The 17,878-nt window shown below is 47.6% G+C and overlaps 1 long non-coding RNA gene across 1 annotated transcript; it reads left to right on the top strand.

The window, feature by feature from the left end:
- The first annotated feature begins 334 nt into the window (after positions 1-334).
- LOC142907799 (uncharacterized) lies at positions 335-16,405 on the top strand. Its single transcript, XR_012931268.1, has 3 exons — positions 335-1,204; positions 8,563-12,818; positions 14,854-16,405. It is a non-coding gene; the product is annotated as an uncharacterized LOC142907799 (long non-coding RNA).
- Positions 16,406-17,878: the final 1,473 nt, after the last annotated feature.

The following is a 17,878-nucleotide window of genomic DNA, read 5'->3' as shown; positions in this document are numbered from 1 at the left end:
TTACCAATATCGGAAGGAAGAGCATTCCTGATGGCCCCAGAAGCACATCTGAAAGTGCATGATGTGGTGACCATCTTTGTTCGATGGAGAGCCAAAAGCTGCCACTGCGAGGATGACGGAGTTTGCGTGATAGTTTATGCTCCTTGACGAGATCAGCAAGGTATTGTGGTTCATTTGTGGCAAGCGCACTGTGTGTGTAATGAGTGCTCGGCAAACACCGGGACTGACAGTGGCATCAACGGCATTGGCAGTGACGTCCTCCTCAACCGCGCTTGACCCTTTTATGTCTTCAAACGTTTCCCCCAATTGTGTTATCAACATAATATCACGAGATACACAACCTCACAGCTACTGCTAAAATCCCCCTTGAAAGAACATGTCACCCTCACAATAGGGGGCAGTACTTCCCCACCCACTCTGGCACCCAAAGTAATGTTCGTCAGTAAATCCTCTCTCGATCCGCGAGCGTTATGTTCTTGAAAATTGCTCGCAATTCAGAATTTTGCGAATCCAGAAACCTTGGTTCCACTGGGGGGAAATGGCCCTTTTGTTACTGTTACAAGTGAACATGGGGTGAGAAATGGCAAAAGTTTAATAACAATGGCTAAAATAAATAATAAACTGCATTTTTTTTATTACCTTTGATGATGAATATTATGATTTGATGACGATTCATAAAATGTATAACCGAGTCAACTTTAAGTATGTATAAAGTAAAAAAAATCACAATAGCGAGTTCAGGACAAAGCGGGCGGCCCAGAGCGAGCACGCCTCATCTTCACAGCAGACCGTTTCAAAAGTAGTAAAACTCTGCGGTCTGTCAGCACTTTTGTACAACTTACGAATACTGAAGTCTGGCAGGTTCGCGAAAAGTGAATTCGTTTGCATTTAGTAACTCGCGAATATACGAAACTAGACATTTCCAGACGCCTGCGCATATGGAGGGTTATATTGTATTCATTTCCCACAGATCTCTGTGTGTGTGGAAACGCCATGGTTTGTTGATGCTTCCAGGCTGGTCATATCCCACTATTAACGTTCACTGCTGGTGGTCTCTGCATTCGTTTTGCACATTTTTCTTTATGTAGCACATAGCCCCATTCAGCACATGGCAGCTGTTGAAGATGAAGATGTGCTCCTTAACTGTTCAACATCGTTCACAATATACCGCATGCGATGGAGATGTGGACAGTCTAACACAACGGTGAGTATTGCATTATCTCTCATTACACGTGGTGTTACCGATTTAGCACACTTTAGGGATTATCAGCCCAGTGCAACATCCGTCTGTATTGCTACACACCGTGTGAATAACACTCATGCAGAATGTGCCCAATACAAAATAATGTTACGAAATACATTACAAGCAAACGGTCTCCAAGTCTACTATTGCTTAGGCCAAGGTTCCTTTCAGAGATCTCTCTCGTCAGTCGAAAGCCAGTGCTTCTTAACCTTTAATGCAGCCCTGCACCCCTTGGTTCTGAATCCTTAAAATAATGTATAATGTTGGTAAGTACATAGGTTTGATGAAACAAAGTAGCTGTAAATTTCGATTTAAAGCTTTCGTGACTGCAATGATTCATCTTATTTGGTTCTTTCGGTAAAGTCACGTAGAATGAGAATAAAATAATAAATTGATAAATTATTATTATTGTGTTATTTTATTTTATCAATTTATTATTTTATTCTCATTCTACGTGACTTTACCGAAAGAACCAAAGAAGAAAAAAAGTAGCTGTACTTACATGCCCATGCCTAATTTGTGTTTCGATGATCTACCGTCTCGCACCCCTAGAAAGGGCATCTCGCACCCCCATGGGGTACATGCACCCCAGGTTAAGAACCACTTGTCTAAGCTGTCCAGAGATCCCATTCAGAGATGGGGTTCGTTAGCAATCTTAACACGAACTCTGTGGCTCTTTGGCAGCAGCTGGTGGTACGGACATGAAAATGGGTTGACCTCCAACTTAATTTGGCCTCAATGATAGCGAGACAGAGTTACTTCTCCTGGGACTAAAGATCAGCTGCTCCTGCTTGCCAGGGCTGGTGGGGGAAGGGCAGTGATGGGTGCAGTTATCTGTATGTGTGTAGTGTATAGTAGTGTATTGTATAATAGTGTAGTATATAGTAGTGTAGTGTATAGTAGTGTAGTGTAAGGTAGTGTATAGTATACTATGTCTGTGTGTTGAACTTCTTTGGCACCGTACATAGCCAACCACAGTAACTGGAAGTACAGGGGGGAACAAACTAAAACACAACGACAAGAAATTAGTTGTCAATCAGCTGCAGCTGTGTTTGGTTGTTGTAACGACTGGACATCTGTGAAAAAGAGCTCCAATAGTGCATCGGGTTCCTACAGTCTAAATACATGTTCTGTTCTTAATGTAGCTTTGTCATCGCCCTTAATATCAATGCTAGATTACAGGAGTGATTCTCTATTGTAATTAGCTCAGCTTCATACCAGTTCAGAAATATAACCCGATATGCCCCTTTGAAAAAGCAGTGGTGTAGAGATTGTGTCACGCCCTTCTATCACCTCTAGGATTCATTATTGCATAATATAGCTCTCAGAGACTCCGCCTTGTCTTTCTGTATATTTTTTATGAATAAAATCCACTGACAACTCAACGAGTAACTACGAGTGACGATATACACTTGGGTAGTTAGACGACTCTGTTCTGAGACAACATCGCTTCTAGTCTCAAGACAACTCGAAGACGATGGAGACGACCCATTCCAAGGTGACGATGACGAAGGAGATTCCCCACACCAACAGCCCCCAGGTCCGGTTCGCGCCGGCTCTGATGCCTCACCCGATCCGGCCATGCCCCTATTCTCGAATTCTCCTCACCGCACCTGACTGTCAATCTCCACCCTTAATGCACTTTCCCGCCATTGGATCCCGTGCTCCCCCTCACTTGACCCTGTCAACGCTTGTCACATCAATCATCATTAGCACGTCCATTAGTAACCAAGGTCCCGGGGAACCATACTGTCCCTCTATCGCTCCATACTGTCTTTACATCACACCCCCCCCCCCCTCTTAAAAAATATAGCCGTCCTCGGCTAACACAATTTGAAACAATTTTTACTAGTGCGAATTAACCCTTTAACACAACGCGACGTGTAACAAATCTTCTAGGACCGAAAGGGAACAACTTCCTCCTTAGAAGAACAATGCGGACAACCACAACCAAACGAACAACAAAAACAATGCCAAATCCGAACAAGGCATGCAACACAACCTCCGAGATCAATACTTCAAGCCTCGGACATTTTGAACATACGGACGCCCAGCAGCACACAATGCAAAACACAATTTCACGGCGATCCGTCAATGAAATGTTGACCCCCTTGACCGAGTCCTGGATGCCGGCCCGTCTCCCCGGGCGGGATTTTGGCTTCCTTCAGCCAACGACGGCTTGGCCATCGGAACAGGGGGGTTGAGGTCCTCGGATGTTTGCACGGGAGAGGCTGGCAGGTCCTCTGCTGGTGGCCCCTTGCGTGTGGAGGGCCTTTGAGGTCCCCCTGATGTCAAGGGCTCGAGAACTGCGGGCGACACAGCATCATCTCTTTGGCGTCTGATTACTTTGGCAAACCGCCCCGGCCCGTCCGACACACCAGACCCCGACTGCACAGATACTGGGGATTAATTTCTAATCGGGGACGCATGTACAGCTTTAAGCGCGACGAGTGGACAAACCAGCGGCGGCGCCCTACCTGCAATCGCACACACTGTGGCCATTTAACTTCAACTATTTCCTCAGGCCCTTGCCATGGCCAGTGCAACTTGGGGGACGTGTGCAATGGCACCTGCAGGCAGTGCAGCCATGCTCTACCCCCTACCCCCCTTGGCAACACGTTCTTGCAACAACTCACGTTATTTTAATTAGCGGCCTGGGCCCTGGCAGTGTTCTCTTTAGCCGCCTCGCGTGCATCGGAAATTCTGTCCAGCATGACCTACAAGGTCCCTGGCAGAGACTGCCTCTTCCTTTTGGGGGACATACCCAATTGGACGTTAAAAGTGGGTACACTTTCGTCACCATCTATAAAAAAACCGGGAAAAATCCCGTGGATACATGCGGGGCCATCCTATATGCTGCCAGGAAGCCAGGGATGTGTAGGTCCCAATTCGTCTGCGCCTTGTCGACTACTTAGCAAAGCACCGACGTTAGGGATTTGTGAAGGTGTTCCACCATGCCATCCATCTGAGGATGTTAAGGCGACGTCCAAATCTTCTTTGTGCCTAGCACGTCACATACCTCGCGTAACAACTTCAATGAGAAGTTCCTGCCCTGGCCTGTCAGGAGCTGCTCAGGAGCCCCCTTATCCAACACATACCCGTGCAAAAAGGCGTCCGCTATAGATGCCGCTGTCTGGTCGGGTAGGGGCCAAGCCACCGGCCACTGGGAGACATACTCTACCCCGATCAGAAGGAACTTATTAACTTTCTGAGTACAGGGAAGGGTCCCAAAATGTCAAGCGTGAACAACTCATTAACTCGCGACATGGTGATGGACTGCAATCGGGGTTGACACTTCATGGCTGCTGGTTTCCAGTGGACACAATCGGTGCAGACCTTTATGAGGTGGTACACATCTTCTGACATACCCGGCCAGAAAAATCCCTTTGCAGTGTTAGCAACGTTTTATGAACCCCAAGGTGTAACAATTTGGTTTAATGCACCACCCGAGTCAATGCACCCCACAGAACTGTGGGAACCACCATGCCATAACGTCGCAACCCCTCATCCCATCTCATGAGCAGCCCTTCCTTAAGAACGATTTTCGAGACCTTCGCTGGGCTAGGGTTCGTCCATTCCTGCTCGGCACGCCACCGAAATCGTAACAAGGACGTGTCCTCCATTTGCAACCGACCCCACTCGTCAAGCGTGAGGCCCAACGTTCTAGGTTCTGGCTCAATGTCACCCACCGGTGCTGAACTTTCCACCGATGCCACCACCTCGGGTAGCTTCACGTCCTGTGGCCTACATTGCCCCGCGCCCGTTGAACAAGCACAACGTTCCCCCCTCGGCAGTCGGGATAGTGCATCCTCACTACTGTACCATAACCCTTTCCGGTAAACCACCCGGAATGAGTATTTCTGCAATATTTCAAACCAACGTGAAAGTTAGCCCGAGGGTTGATCCACTCGCAAGGAGTATTGGAGGGCCGCGTGGTCCGTCTGGACCACAAAGTCCTTCCCATACAGATAGGGTCTGTATTGTTGCTCAAACTGCACCATGGCCAAGAGTTCCCTTCTGGTTACGCAGTAACATTGTTCTGCGGTTGACAGGATGTGACTCCCATACGCTACCAGCCTTTAAATGCCATTCTTGACCTGCGACAGGACAGCCCCTATGCCCGTGTCACTGGCGTTCGTGTCCAAGATGAACGGTAGGGAAAAATCCGGATACTCCAGGGGAGGCACGTTGGCATGGCTCTCATGCAGTGCAACAAAGGCGGCCTCCTCCCCCTCTCCCCACCTAAACTTCTGGCCTTTAGCCGTCAAAGCATGGAGAGGCTTAGCAATTGTCGCGAACTGTGGAACCAATCTTCAGTAATAGGACGTGAAACCGACAAAACTGCGCACCTCCCCCACTGACTAAAGAGTTGGCCAGTCGCGCACACACTCTGTGTTGTCAGGGTCCATCGCTATCCTGGAATCGCTCACAATGTGGCCCAAATACCGCACAGAGGTTTGCAACAGGTGGCACTTCACCGGTTTCAACTTAAGATTGGCCGACCATACCCACGACAGCGCGGAACGCAACCTTTGCAAGTGCTCCTCAAAGGTGCGGCCAAACACAATAATATCGTCGAGGTAAATGAGACAGGAGTCCCATTGCAACCCCGCAAGGACTAATTCTCTCAGTTTCTGAAAGGTGGCTGGGGCCGAATGTAAGACATTTAGAATGGTACAACCCTTGCGGGCGTTCTGAATGCTGTTTTCATTTTGGACGACTCATCCAGGGAAGTTGCCAAAATCCGACAAAAGGTCCAAGGTGGAGAAAAATCGAGCACCCAACAGTGCGTCCAGGGAGTTGTCGATTCGGGGGAGCAGGTACACATCTGCGACTGAGACTTTATTCAACTTGCGGAAGTCTACACAGAACCGCAGCGTGCCATCGGCCTTTTTCACTAACACCACGGGAGCACCCCAAGGGCTGCCGGCAACATTTCCTCCACCGGCAGTTTCACACTTTATTTTTCCCATGGGCTAACCTATAAGGATTCTGCCGAATAGGGGCTGTCGTGCCCGTGTTAATATGGTGTTGCAGAAGGGAAGTGTGCCTGATATCAAACTTTCCCTTACTGAACACCTCCGTATATTCCCGTAAGAAGGATCGCAACGCGGCCCGTTGCCCCATGAATAACTTTGGGTTCTCCCCACACAGCTTTTCTATCCATGCTTCATCAGCCTCTGCCGCCTGCACCACTCTGCCTACCACTGTCTCCCCGGTGGCCTCGAGTGTGACCCCATCAGCATTGCGAGGGCTAGCACCGTTCCCGCTTGAACCACTACTGGTTCCACCCCCACATTGAGGATGTTCCCGCTTGAACCACTACTGGTTCCACCCCCACATTGAGAACCTGCAAAAACGGTTCCTGACTGCCTCGTAATAGCGTCAGCGTACCCCGCCTCGCCGCTGGAGTTGACTTGGCCTATGCATCCTCCCGCGCCAGCTCCAAAATTGCGGCCATTGGTCGCGTCGCGTCCCGCGAAATGGAGGCCACCGACCGCATGGTCTCCAGCACGGGAACCCCGGCAGCAGACGGCCGCTCCATCCTCCCTGTGCGAGTTAGCAACTCGTCCACAGCCACCTCCGCCCTCGACGTCGCCGCACCCATTGACGCCACCAGTTGAGCGACCGTCGAGCGGAGCCGATCCACTTCCGCCACCAGCTCCCGCCATCCCTTCATCGGGCCTCGCTGGGGGGAAGCAGCCCTCACCTCCCCCCTCGGCGGCAGCGATCGTAACTCCACCGGAGCATGTGGCTGGGCGGCGAGGTGACCAACACCTCCGTCACTGGTGCTGTGTTCCCAGCGCCTGCAGGGTTTTTCACTGGGACCTCGTCTCCCAGGGCTACTTGGGGAACCCCTCGGAGGTCCTCTTCCTATGAAGAGCTACAGGTGGGTTCCCACGCTTCCCTCTCTTCGGCATCTTGCAATAGCCACTTCTGACACCACTGTAATGTAGCTCTCAGAGACTCCGTCTTGTCTTTCTGTATATTTATTATGAATAAAGTCCACTGACAACTCAACGAGTGACTATATACACTGGGGCAGTTAGACGACTCTATTCTGAGACAACATCGCTTCTAGTCTCAAGACAACTAAAAGATGATGGAGACGACCCATTCCAAGGTGATGATGACGAAGGAGATTCCCCACACCAACAGCCCCCAGGTCCGGTTCGCGCCGGCTCTGATGCCTCACCCGATCAGGCCACGCCATTACTCTCAAATTCTCCTCACCGCACCTGACTCTGTCAAACTCTGCTCTTATTGCTCTTATCCGCCATTGGATCTCGTGCTCCCCCTCACGTGACCCTGTAACTGCTTGTCCCATCAATCATCATTAGCACGTCCATTCGTAACCATGGTCCCAGGGAACCATACTGTCCCTCTATCGCTCCATACTGTCTTTACTATTGCAAACCGCTTTTTATTGTACTGCCCGAATAGCTTCTTCATTGTCTCCATCTTGTGCAAAATGCGGGCTGCTAGGGGTTCTTAGTGGACAACGTCAATTGAGATCAAACATCCCCCAGTGCTCAGAGCTCTGCAATTGGCTACCGGGTACCCCTTTTGGGTTTCAGTCAAAATCCTTTTGTTAACGCAAGGGGATTTTTTTGCTGTGAGGTACGCTATGTAAAATAAGATACATTCAAATTCTACTGATGTTTTAGAAGCATTAAAAATAATAATTGCAGAAACTAATATAGTTGTGTGAATTCTTAAAATATTCAGTTGTCGATTTTAACCCCAATCCTTAAAAAATATAGGTATGAAATATGTTTTTTTTTACATAATTCGTCAGAACTTTCCATCTTACATTTTGAATGGTTCATTCTAAATATGACAGCAGATTTGTAATAGAGCGTGTGATGCCAACCGACTGGTATGAATTAACAAACACCAATGTGTATAATACTCTTGGGTTCTTTCGGTAAAGTCACGTAGGTATAAAATAAAACAAATCACGACGTTTCGATTGCAACACAAGCAATCATCATCAGGTGGGAAAACCACGGCAATATTTTTTTTGCTGAAGTTGGAGAGAGAGTTGCCGTGGTAAGAGGTTATATAGGTAAGAAAGGGGGGAGGGGCAAGGGGGGAGAGAGAGGGGGAGGGGTGTGGGGTAGGGGTGGATGCTAGGAGAGGAACGTGAGGCTGGGGGGGGGGGGAGTGGGCGGGGCTGGAAGTGGGAGGCCGAGAGAACTTTGACTTTACCGAAAGAACCAAAGAGTATGGATTCCTGCAGTCACGAGCTTCAAATCTAGATTAATGTGTATCAATTAAAACAAATTACTAAACAAGCAATATATCTTGTTCCACAGATATTATTCTGTAGCATTAGTTTGATCACACCCTGCAAGCCATCTCTCGACTACGTGATTTTCTCTGGGAACCTGAGCAGTGGAAATGGCTCCATCACTCTGGCTTCAGTCCCAGCGAATGTGAGTGGAATGTACTGCTGTTTTCTGGAATCAAGCACAGCTGCTCTTCATCAGATCGTTTACAATTTGACGGTAACTTCTCAAGGTAATGCCACAAAACTTGAGATATAATGAAACGTCTGCATATAAACATTCATATTAACCATTCACTCGATGCAAATAAAATACACACGTTGTGGTTAAAATCTGTAACAATTATAGTGGTGCATCGATTAACATATCTTAACATCACAAAACATTAATACTATCTGTTTGAGCAAGAATCGATTGTTTACCTGCATGCGTGTGTTCTATGTATTCGGCTCACTTTTCTCCTGAGATAATTGAGGCCGCTCCATTCACGACAATGTAAAGAAAATTGATTCAAGAATAAAATCGCGATCCTTGAATCGCAACAATGCATGATTTTATTAATGTTAATCATAGCAAATGTTTTTTTTCTCTCTCCCAATGTTAACACAATTGCACTGTATTACCTCAAATTCGCTCGGGCAACTTGGCACCCAGAGTGAGCAGCTCACAATCAGAAGGTTCCAAGTTTACTCAGCCATGATCCTTCAAAGGGTTGACTAAATGAGTACCACTTTGTGGGGAAATCAATTCGAACTTATATGCTATGCTTTTTCATGTATTTTTTAAGGGGGGCCATGGTGGCGAGATGTTATCTTCCTTGTCTGGTATACAGGAGGTCGGAGGTTGAATCCCGGCCCTGACACCTACTGCTGTATATTTGTAATTTGCGACTCTCTCACTCTCCGTAGTCGCTCACATTTTTCTCCGTGTCCTCCACATTTTAAATCGACATCACGCATTTGAAGAATTTGGCTGCTATACATTTCCACGTGATGAGCCCCTTTGTTGAGCTATCATTTGTGGCCAAGTCACTTCTGAAAAAACAATAACTACATAGCTTAGTGGGGCGTGAACTGGTAAATAAAAATAATTGTTTAGTTTTAGCATTCCCGACAACTCAGGGAGGTTAATTCATTTTTGTGCATGATACGGGCACAGAATGGGTGGCATGTGCTTCCAGAGCCACAACATTCACATACTTTGACCTCAAATGATGACCAAATACATAAATACGGTTGACTGCGTACTTATTAACTATTGATGGAAAATCTCAGAGCGTACTGTAGCCTGGAGTTTGATACAGACCACCGCTAAGTTATCACAACCAGCTTAAACGATTGTCCAACAAGAGGTCTCCAACAGCGTCCATGCTATAATATAAAAAAACAAGTCCTCAACATTGACAACCAATTCACGACTCTTTCAAAATGAGCAATTGACAGACTGGGACCCAGTTTCTTCTCGACTCTAAAATAACGGTGCAAAGACCCGTCACTTTGAAACTCGTCGCAATTTTTAGGAAGGAGTTAAGTGATGACGGACTGTGTTTAATTGGGGATAAATTACAAAAAATGACAAGTCTCCACAAAGACTTCACGAGGACCCGAGGGCAAAACAAGACTCAGATCTGGGACGGCCGCCATCGGTGGTCAAGATGAGAAAGCTGCAGCGACACGGGAGCGGTGACTCTCTCAGATGGGTAACAAAGCAAGCCATTCCCTTTTACCCACTTCGGGCATCTGTGGCCGCAGCCTACCGAAATGCGTTCCTGCCACACTTACGGATGCTAAGTGGCCACCTGGGTCAGTGAGGTGAATAGCTTGCTGGGGGGGCGGGGAAAGAAGGGGTCAAATGGACGATGCACATGGCGGTTCTTTGCTCTCGTGTCTGCTCCCCGTTTGCCCTTGTAGAGAGGCTGGGATGATGATCTCACCATCGAACAAGGACAGTCGTATGTATGCACGTATGTGGAACTTCTTTCACACCGTACGTTGCCAACCGTGCTAATCGGAGGTGCGGGGGGAGGTCAAACCACATTGCGCGGCGCTTTCAGATGCTGACGCTGCTCCTTCTGCGGGGCACCTCCGGAATGCCCTCCCTCTCCTCCCTCCCTCCTTTGTTCATGAAACCTCAGCACGATCTAGCCCACAACAGCTTAATAATGTAATATTGGTCGCGGAAGCATACGACGTGTTGAATCAAAGTCAAATCGTGCACACGCAAATGGGTAGATTGTTTAAAGCTTGCCAATGCACGTTTGTCCTTGAAAGTGTTTAATCAGCATTACGGGTCTTGTACTGGTATCTTCCAGGACAAAACACAATTTGTGATATTGCAGTTAATACTTTTTTGCTCTGGCGTGTGCCTTAAACCACTTTCATATTTTTTTCCAATTCGGTAAGCCCCTAATAGCAACATATAATTTTGCTGACGCTTCATTCATGTTTACAAGGGTCGTCGTGTTAGAGACAGGTAGACAGAAAGGGCTTATGCATTATCACCTTAAGCGTCAGTTGGAGAAAGTTTAATCTAAACTAAACTGAAAGCAATTTTAACCAGGTAATATATATATATATGCCAAGCAAAGAACATCAGTTCGAACAGAGTATGGGGAGACACGAGAATTTGACATTCAGAAAGAAGTAAGACAGGACTGTATACTGCCTCCATACCCATCCAATTTGTACAATTAGCGAATTATGCGAGATGCAGGCTTGGATTACATTGAAACAGTCGTGAAGATTGAAGGCAGACGAATAAACAACTTACGAATATGCTGATGATACCACCCTACAAGCAAATAGCAAAGCTGAAATGATGACCCTGTTGGTAAATGTAAAAGAAGCAAGTGAGAAGGCTGCACTCTTTTTTCAAAAAGACGAAGGGAATGATGACAGAACAACTAAACTCACTTAGCCTGGAAAATTAATCAATCGAAGTTGTGAAGAACTTTGTTTTCCTGAGCTCTTTGGTTGCTGAAGACGGGGAGTCTAGCCAGGAGATGAGAAGGCAGCCAGTTCTCAGTAGAACAGCCATGTCACAGCTCAATAAGATATGGAGAGACAAGGGCATTACCATAAACACAAAGCAGAGACTTGTCAAAGTTCTGGTATTCCCTGTTGCCCTATATGGATGTGAGTCATGGACGCCGATATTGAATGAGTGAAACAGGATCAGTGGATTTGAGATGTGGTGCTGTAAAAGAATGCTAGATATACCATGGAAAGCCAAAATATCAAACATGTCCGTTCAGAGAGAGATTTGTCGCGCTCCTCCACTCGAGGCCTTATTCATGAAGCAGAAATTTACATACTTTTGACATGTTATGAGGACCTCTGTTCTAGATGAATTATTCTTGCTTGGGAATGGAGAAGGTACCAGTGGCAGAGGTAGACCTCGGAGGAGGTGGATGGACGACATCAAGAACACCACTGGTTTTTAACTAAGCCAGCTACGAGAGGCACTGAGAGACATGTTTTGATGGCAGAGTCTGGTCGTGGATGTCACCAGAGGTCGAACTCAACATGACAGCACAAGGTGACGAGGTGAAGGCCCACTGAGCTATATAGCTCTTTTTTCAGAAGCCACTTGGCCACAAATTATAGCTCAACGAAGTGGCTCATCACATGGAAATTTAAAGCAGCCAAATACTCTAAACGCGTTCATGTTGATTCTAACAAAGGACCCGGAGAAAAATCCATGCGACCACAGCGAGAGACACATGCAAACTCCAAATATACAGCAGGCATCAGAGACGGGATTGAACACATGACCAGCTGCATACCAGGCGAGGTAGTTAACATCTCCTAGCCACCACAAATTGCGGCATCCCTTTCTCTGCAACAGGTACTGCTGCTACGACACGTGCAGCGACATCGCCGGTGCCATCGCCGGTGCCATCGACGGTGCCATCGACGGTGCCATCGACGGTGCCATCGACGGTGCCATCGACGGTGCCATCGACGGTGCCATCGACAGTGCCATCGACAGTGCCATCGACGGTTTCGCCTTTGTGCGGCAAAGCGGCAATCGCCATAGCGGCGTGGGCTCTGATCTTCCTTCTGGTGCTGATGGTGCTTCTCTACCGGTGCCACCACCACTACCACAGCAGGAATTGGTGTTGCTGGAGGAGAATGAGAAGTAATTTCGGCCTTGGTGGTGGTGATGATAGCGGTGGGAGTGTTGTTGTTGGTGGTGGTGGTGGTAGAAGGAAGGGAGACTCGGGAGACATGCAGCACCCTGGTGGAGAGACTCGTCCCTTGGATGATATGGAAACGAGTGAGGTGCGTGAAATGTATCGATCTCTTTTTTTGAAAACTCTATTATTATTCTTCTACAAGAAGGTGGTTGTTGATGTTATCACCAGCGAAACATCAAGGTACTCGAATTCTAAATGTTGTGGGTTGACATTCCAACACACCGGTGTGCTGAGGTAGTAACTAATTGGCACGTTTTGTTGACAATCCTTAATATTCTTGATATTTGGCTATCAGGTCGTGGCGGTTTTAACCACATTAATATGTATGCGATCTCACCCACAAATGTGTTATTATGGATAATGTTGGTCGCGAAAACTCATTTCTTGAGAACTGCTTTTTGTATTTAGTTTGTTGTCCTTCCCCAGCACCTCCTATAAGCACGGTTGACTATGTACAGTGTGAAAGACGTTCAACACCCATACACGCATAGACTCAACACTGCACATAGACTTAACATTGGCCATAGACACAACGATACCCATACACTCAACACTGCCCATGAAGTCAACTCTGCACCGCGGCAGCATCCTGCATCACATTGGAACCGTATAGTTTGCTGTGCTGCCCTCTGCTGCCCTATGTGAATGAGTGGATCTGTGAGTGGGTGAGTGGGTGGGTGAATGGATGAGTGAGTATGTGAGTGGTTGGGTGAGTGAGTGGGAGGGTAAGTGAGTGAGTTGTAGTGACCTACAGTGTGGTGAACAGTGGGTGAGACAGTCAGTATCTGGTAGACTATAGGTGGGGGGGATCAACAAAGTGAGTCTTAGAGGCTACTATGACCATGTTCGTAGCTAGAGAAAAGTGATAAGGAGATGAGTGAGCGAGTGATTGGAATACATCAGTGAGCGCTGGATGATCAATAAACCTAGAAGCTGCTTTACTCTAAATTGTATGGGTTAATGAGTGAAGCAGGTGAATGAACGGGTGACTGGGTGAATAAGTGTGGGTGAGTGAGTGACTGGGTGAATTAATGGGTGAGTGGGTGAGTCAGTGTGTGAGTGGCTGAGCGAATGAGTGAATGGGTGAGTCAGTGACTGGCAGTGCGAATGACTGCTGGCTGGTTGAGTGAGCGAGTGATTGGAGTAAATCAGCGAATGCTGGATCATGAATCAACCTGACAGCTGCTATACTCTGAATTGTATGGGTGAATAAGTGGGTGGGTGGGTGAATGAGCTAATAAGTGACTGGGTGAATGAATAAATGCAGCGTGATTAAGTGCTGAGTGAATTCGTTCATGGGGAAATTGTTAAGTGTCTGGCTGAGTAAGTGGCTGGCTGCACGAATGACTGGCTGAGTGAGTCAGCGAGTGATTTGCGTAAATCACTCAGTGCTGGATAATTAATTGGTCACCCTGACTGCTGCTCCCATCTGAATTTTACCGGGTGTAGCAATGCCGTAGCAACTGGCAGGTCCTGCTGCTGCTGCTCTACCACTTGAGATACGGTGACAGCAGCAGCAGGATTCCATCTTCGGCCGAATTACTCCGTTTTGTGTGGCTGCCTAATATTGGAAGGAAGAGCATTCCAGACGGCCACAGGAGCATATCTGAAAGCATCCGATATGGTTAGCGTGTTTGCCCGATGGTAAGCCAAAATCCACTGCAAGGTTGACTGGAGTCCACGTGATGTTAGTTTCTGCTCCTTAACGAAATCACCGAGCTACATTGGTTCATTATTTTGTGGGAAGCACTTTGTTTGTGTAATAAGTGCGACCTTATAATGTACTCATTCGGCAACTGTACGACAATGCAGCTCAGCAAGCACTGGAAAGACACAGGTTGGATCTTGCAGTACCCATAACACTACGAACTCAGCGACCCGAGGTCTATTACAGCTCACGGCCAACACGATTATTTGAACCCTAGGTCGACTCAGCCTCAAATGAGTACCTGGTGTGGTTATGTCATAACATGGCCACTGAAAAGACAAAGGCGGTCGGGCGTGCTGTTGGCCACCCATCCTCTGTGTGCCTTCCCGACCTTCGCAAGTGCTGCTTGCTTACAGTACTTGCCCTAACAATCTGTTTATAGGCTATACCGGGGATTTTTGTCTTTGGACAGATTGTGTATGCAAGCCTTCAAACGGAGCGTCTACCGCCTTGCACGCAGCCTCGCCGACCTCCCGGTGAAGACTTCACGGTGTACACGACCATCGCGGCATTTAGTGGGGAGAACGAACTTCCAGACTGAAGGGAGTCGCGAGAATAAACAACATCAGCAGCAAACTTGGACATTGCCTTAACCACCAAACTGAACTTTTATTTCACCAGGTAAGGCCCCACTGAGCTATTGTATATAGATAGCTCTTTTTCAGAAGCAACCTGGCCACAAATGACAACTCAACGAAGTGGCGTATTAAGTGGAAATGTATTGCAGCAAAACTCTAAACGCATGTTTCTGAATGTGGAGGGAAAAACCAGAGGACCCGGAGAAAAATCCATGAGACCTCGCTGAGAACATGCAAACTCCAAATATACAGCAGGCGTCAGTGTCGGGATCGAACCCATGACCTCCTGTAGACCAGGTGAGTTAATATCTTCTAACTACTACGGCAGGAAGAAGAATGACAATCTGCTGCCTACCGTCTGTCAATCGACTGGCCAGGGAGAGGCTCTCCTCCCCCATGTGGCCTGTTATGAACCATACTTCAAAGCTGTTCATCACGGGGTTTGGTGGAAGACTGGGAGGTGTCCACCACTGGTGTTCGAATGTCATCAGCGATTGCCTCTGGACTGTGTGTGTGTATGTAGGGAGCGGTAGTGTAGCAGTTAGCGCGCTGCGCTATGAACCTGGCCACCCGGGTTTGATTCCCGATCACGGCCAACACCTGTAACGATTAATCTGAACGCCACCTCGGGAGATAAAAGCGCCCTGACGTGGTGCTGGCCACCCACCCCCTTGTGTACCGTGCTGGCTTTCATTAGGTGCTCGTTAACAGTACTTGCCCCAAAAATCTGTAAGGCGATTTGGGGGATGTTTATCTTTGTTTGAGACTCATTAATCAGTAATCATGAAAAAATCTGTACTGAATTAAATCACTTTTATACGGGTAGTACTTGACTTATGAACGGTTCCGTTCCTGACGAGCCTTGCATAATTTGAATGGCTCATATGTCGCGACAAGAATGTGGTGCTGTATTTACATGTGCATAGGTCAGTGTTATAAATGTTACGAGTCAACAAAAGGGAAGCATTGTTAAACTCATAAATGAGAAAAAAATGTACATTTGCATGTAATACTGTAATAAATACTGTTCCTTGACAACTTTAAAACCCCACTTTAAGGAAATCAACAGTTTAAATGAATATCAAAAGGTCATACAATCCATTTTAGTTTTTGCCCAGTAACAACGTTAGAATTTTACCATTCATAATAATGTGTTTTGGGTTAAATCGCGTAAATACAATTGTGCTGTGAACCCAACACCACTCGACAAGTCAATCGGTAAGGGTTGGTAATGCAGTCACACTCTGGCCTATATGAAAATTAGTGCTCTGCTGCAGCTGAACTTTATCCCGGCCTTGGGGTGACATGGGTTAAAATTCATCCAGAGCCAAGCTGCAAATAAAAATACAGCCCGTCTATGGCATTGTGGGGTGGTGGCGAGGGTGATGAGGGATGTGGGAGGGGTGGTGGGGGAGCGATTATAGTGAAGGGTGGAGGTGAATGTTGGAAGGGTGTTAGGGGATGGTCTGCCTGATGTTCCCCTTGGACCTTTGCACTCAAGCAATGCAATCACCGTTTTTTTATTGGTTTGGCTCTGAGCTTGGTCCCAGCCATGATTTATGCTCTTCGAAGGAATATGTTTTTTTCTTTCAGAATAATTATTTCAACTTATAATGCGAAGTGTTCGCTCACTTTCAAAGAGCGAGAACGACTCGGATGCGTGAGGCGGCACCACAGGCAAGATGGAAGGCAGCCACGCAGTGAGCCAGTGCCATCAATTGCCCAATATTTGCGGTCCTCTATATACTAACGTGTTATAGGTAAATTAATCAGTGTTTGCATCTCGGAATACAATCACGCATGCGAGTGGGAAACGCCTTACCCCATACAAACTGAACGTGTGGATTCTAGTCCACATTTGTTTTCTACTGCCATCTCCTGGTCAGTCTGAGTATAGCTCCTTAACGGCCACTGAGAGAGTTTGACAACATTTTGTGCGACCCACCAACGCTTACTGTGTCCCTAGTGCTGGAATCCATGCTTGTGCCACCACGCGCCTTTTATGAAAGATGTCATGGAGATGTTGCGTGTTGCAGAATGTGTTTTGAGTTGTTATACATTCTGGAAGGCACGGAATGGTCTCATGGCTATTTTTTTTCATTCAGAACGATATTCCAGAAGAGAAAGACGTCTTTTTTCGTTAAGAATGACATTTGGAAGGTACGGACCCGTTCTACCATTCGTGTTATTGGTCAGAAGACTATTCTGAAAGGTTATTTCCACACTGAATAATCTCCCGCTTGGTATTTTGTTATCACAGTGTGTCCCCTAAATAGTATATAGGTGGATATACCGAGTCCCACATATCAATGAGTGGCTGGGGGGCATAAAATGTGACTCGACCATCGGTAGCCGAATGGTTTAGTGAACTAAACGGTTCTGTCTCTCAGCGTGGCAGTTAAAACAACGAGGCGAGCGTCTTCAATGCGACTCACGCAGAACCTGTCCACCCTGCCGTACGAATGGGGTTCACCACAGTGAGGCCGCACTCAGCAGATCGCGTGCGGTGGGGTGAAGTGTGGGTACATCCACCTCTCCCAACGCCTGCTGGCCGGCACCGCAGAGTCGACCCCAGCGCCACCTGGAGGGGTTCTCTCTGCCCGGCGGAGCTCCTCCTGCCAGCGGTGCTGCTCCGTCACCCCGCTCCGTCTCCGACACTCGCGGCGCTGTCGCTCCTCCAGGCGGCAGCGCCTCGCTGCCGCCTTGGAGCTCGGAGGGCTGCGAGACGACGCCGTGGAGACGCCCTCTGGGCTCGCGCTCGCCACGTGACTCGCTCACTGGGGGCTCAGCTGAGGCAACGTTTTGCGACTAAAATAAGCAACGTTGATTATCACGAAATAATCACGAGTTTTTTGGATA

Source organism: Petromyzon marinus, chromosome 83 (genome assembly GCF_048934315.1).
Source record: "Petromyzon marinus isolate PM22_M1 ecotype Great Lakes invasive population chromosome 83, UKy_Petmar_22M1.pri1.0, whole genome shotgun sequence".
In the NCBI taxonomy this organism is placed as follows: Eukaryota; Metazoa; Chordata; class Hyperoartia; order Petromyzontiformes; family Petromyzontidae; genus Petromyzon; species Petromyzon marinus.
Note: the sequence above shows the minus strand (reverse complement) of the source record. Positions and strands in the feature narration are given on the sequence as shown.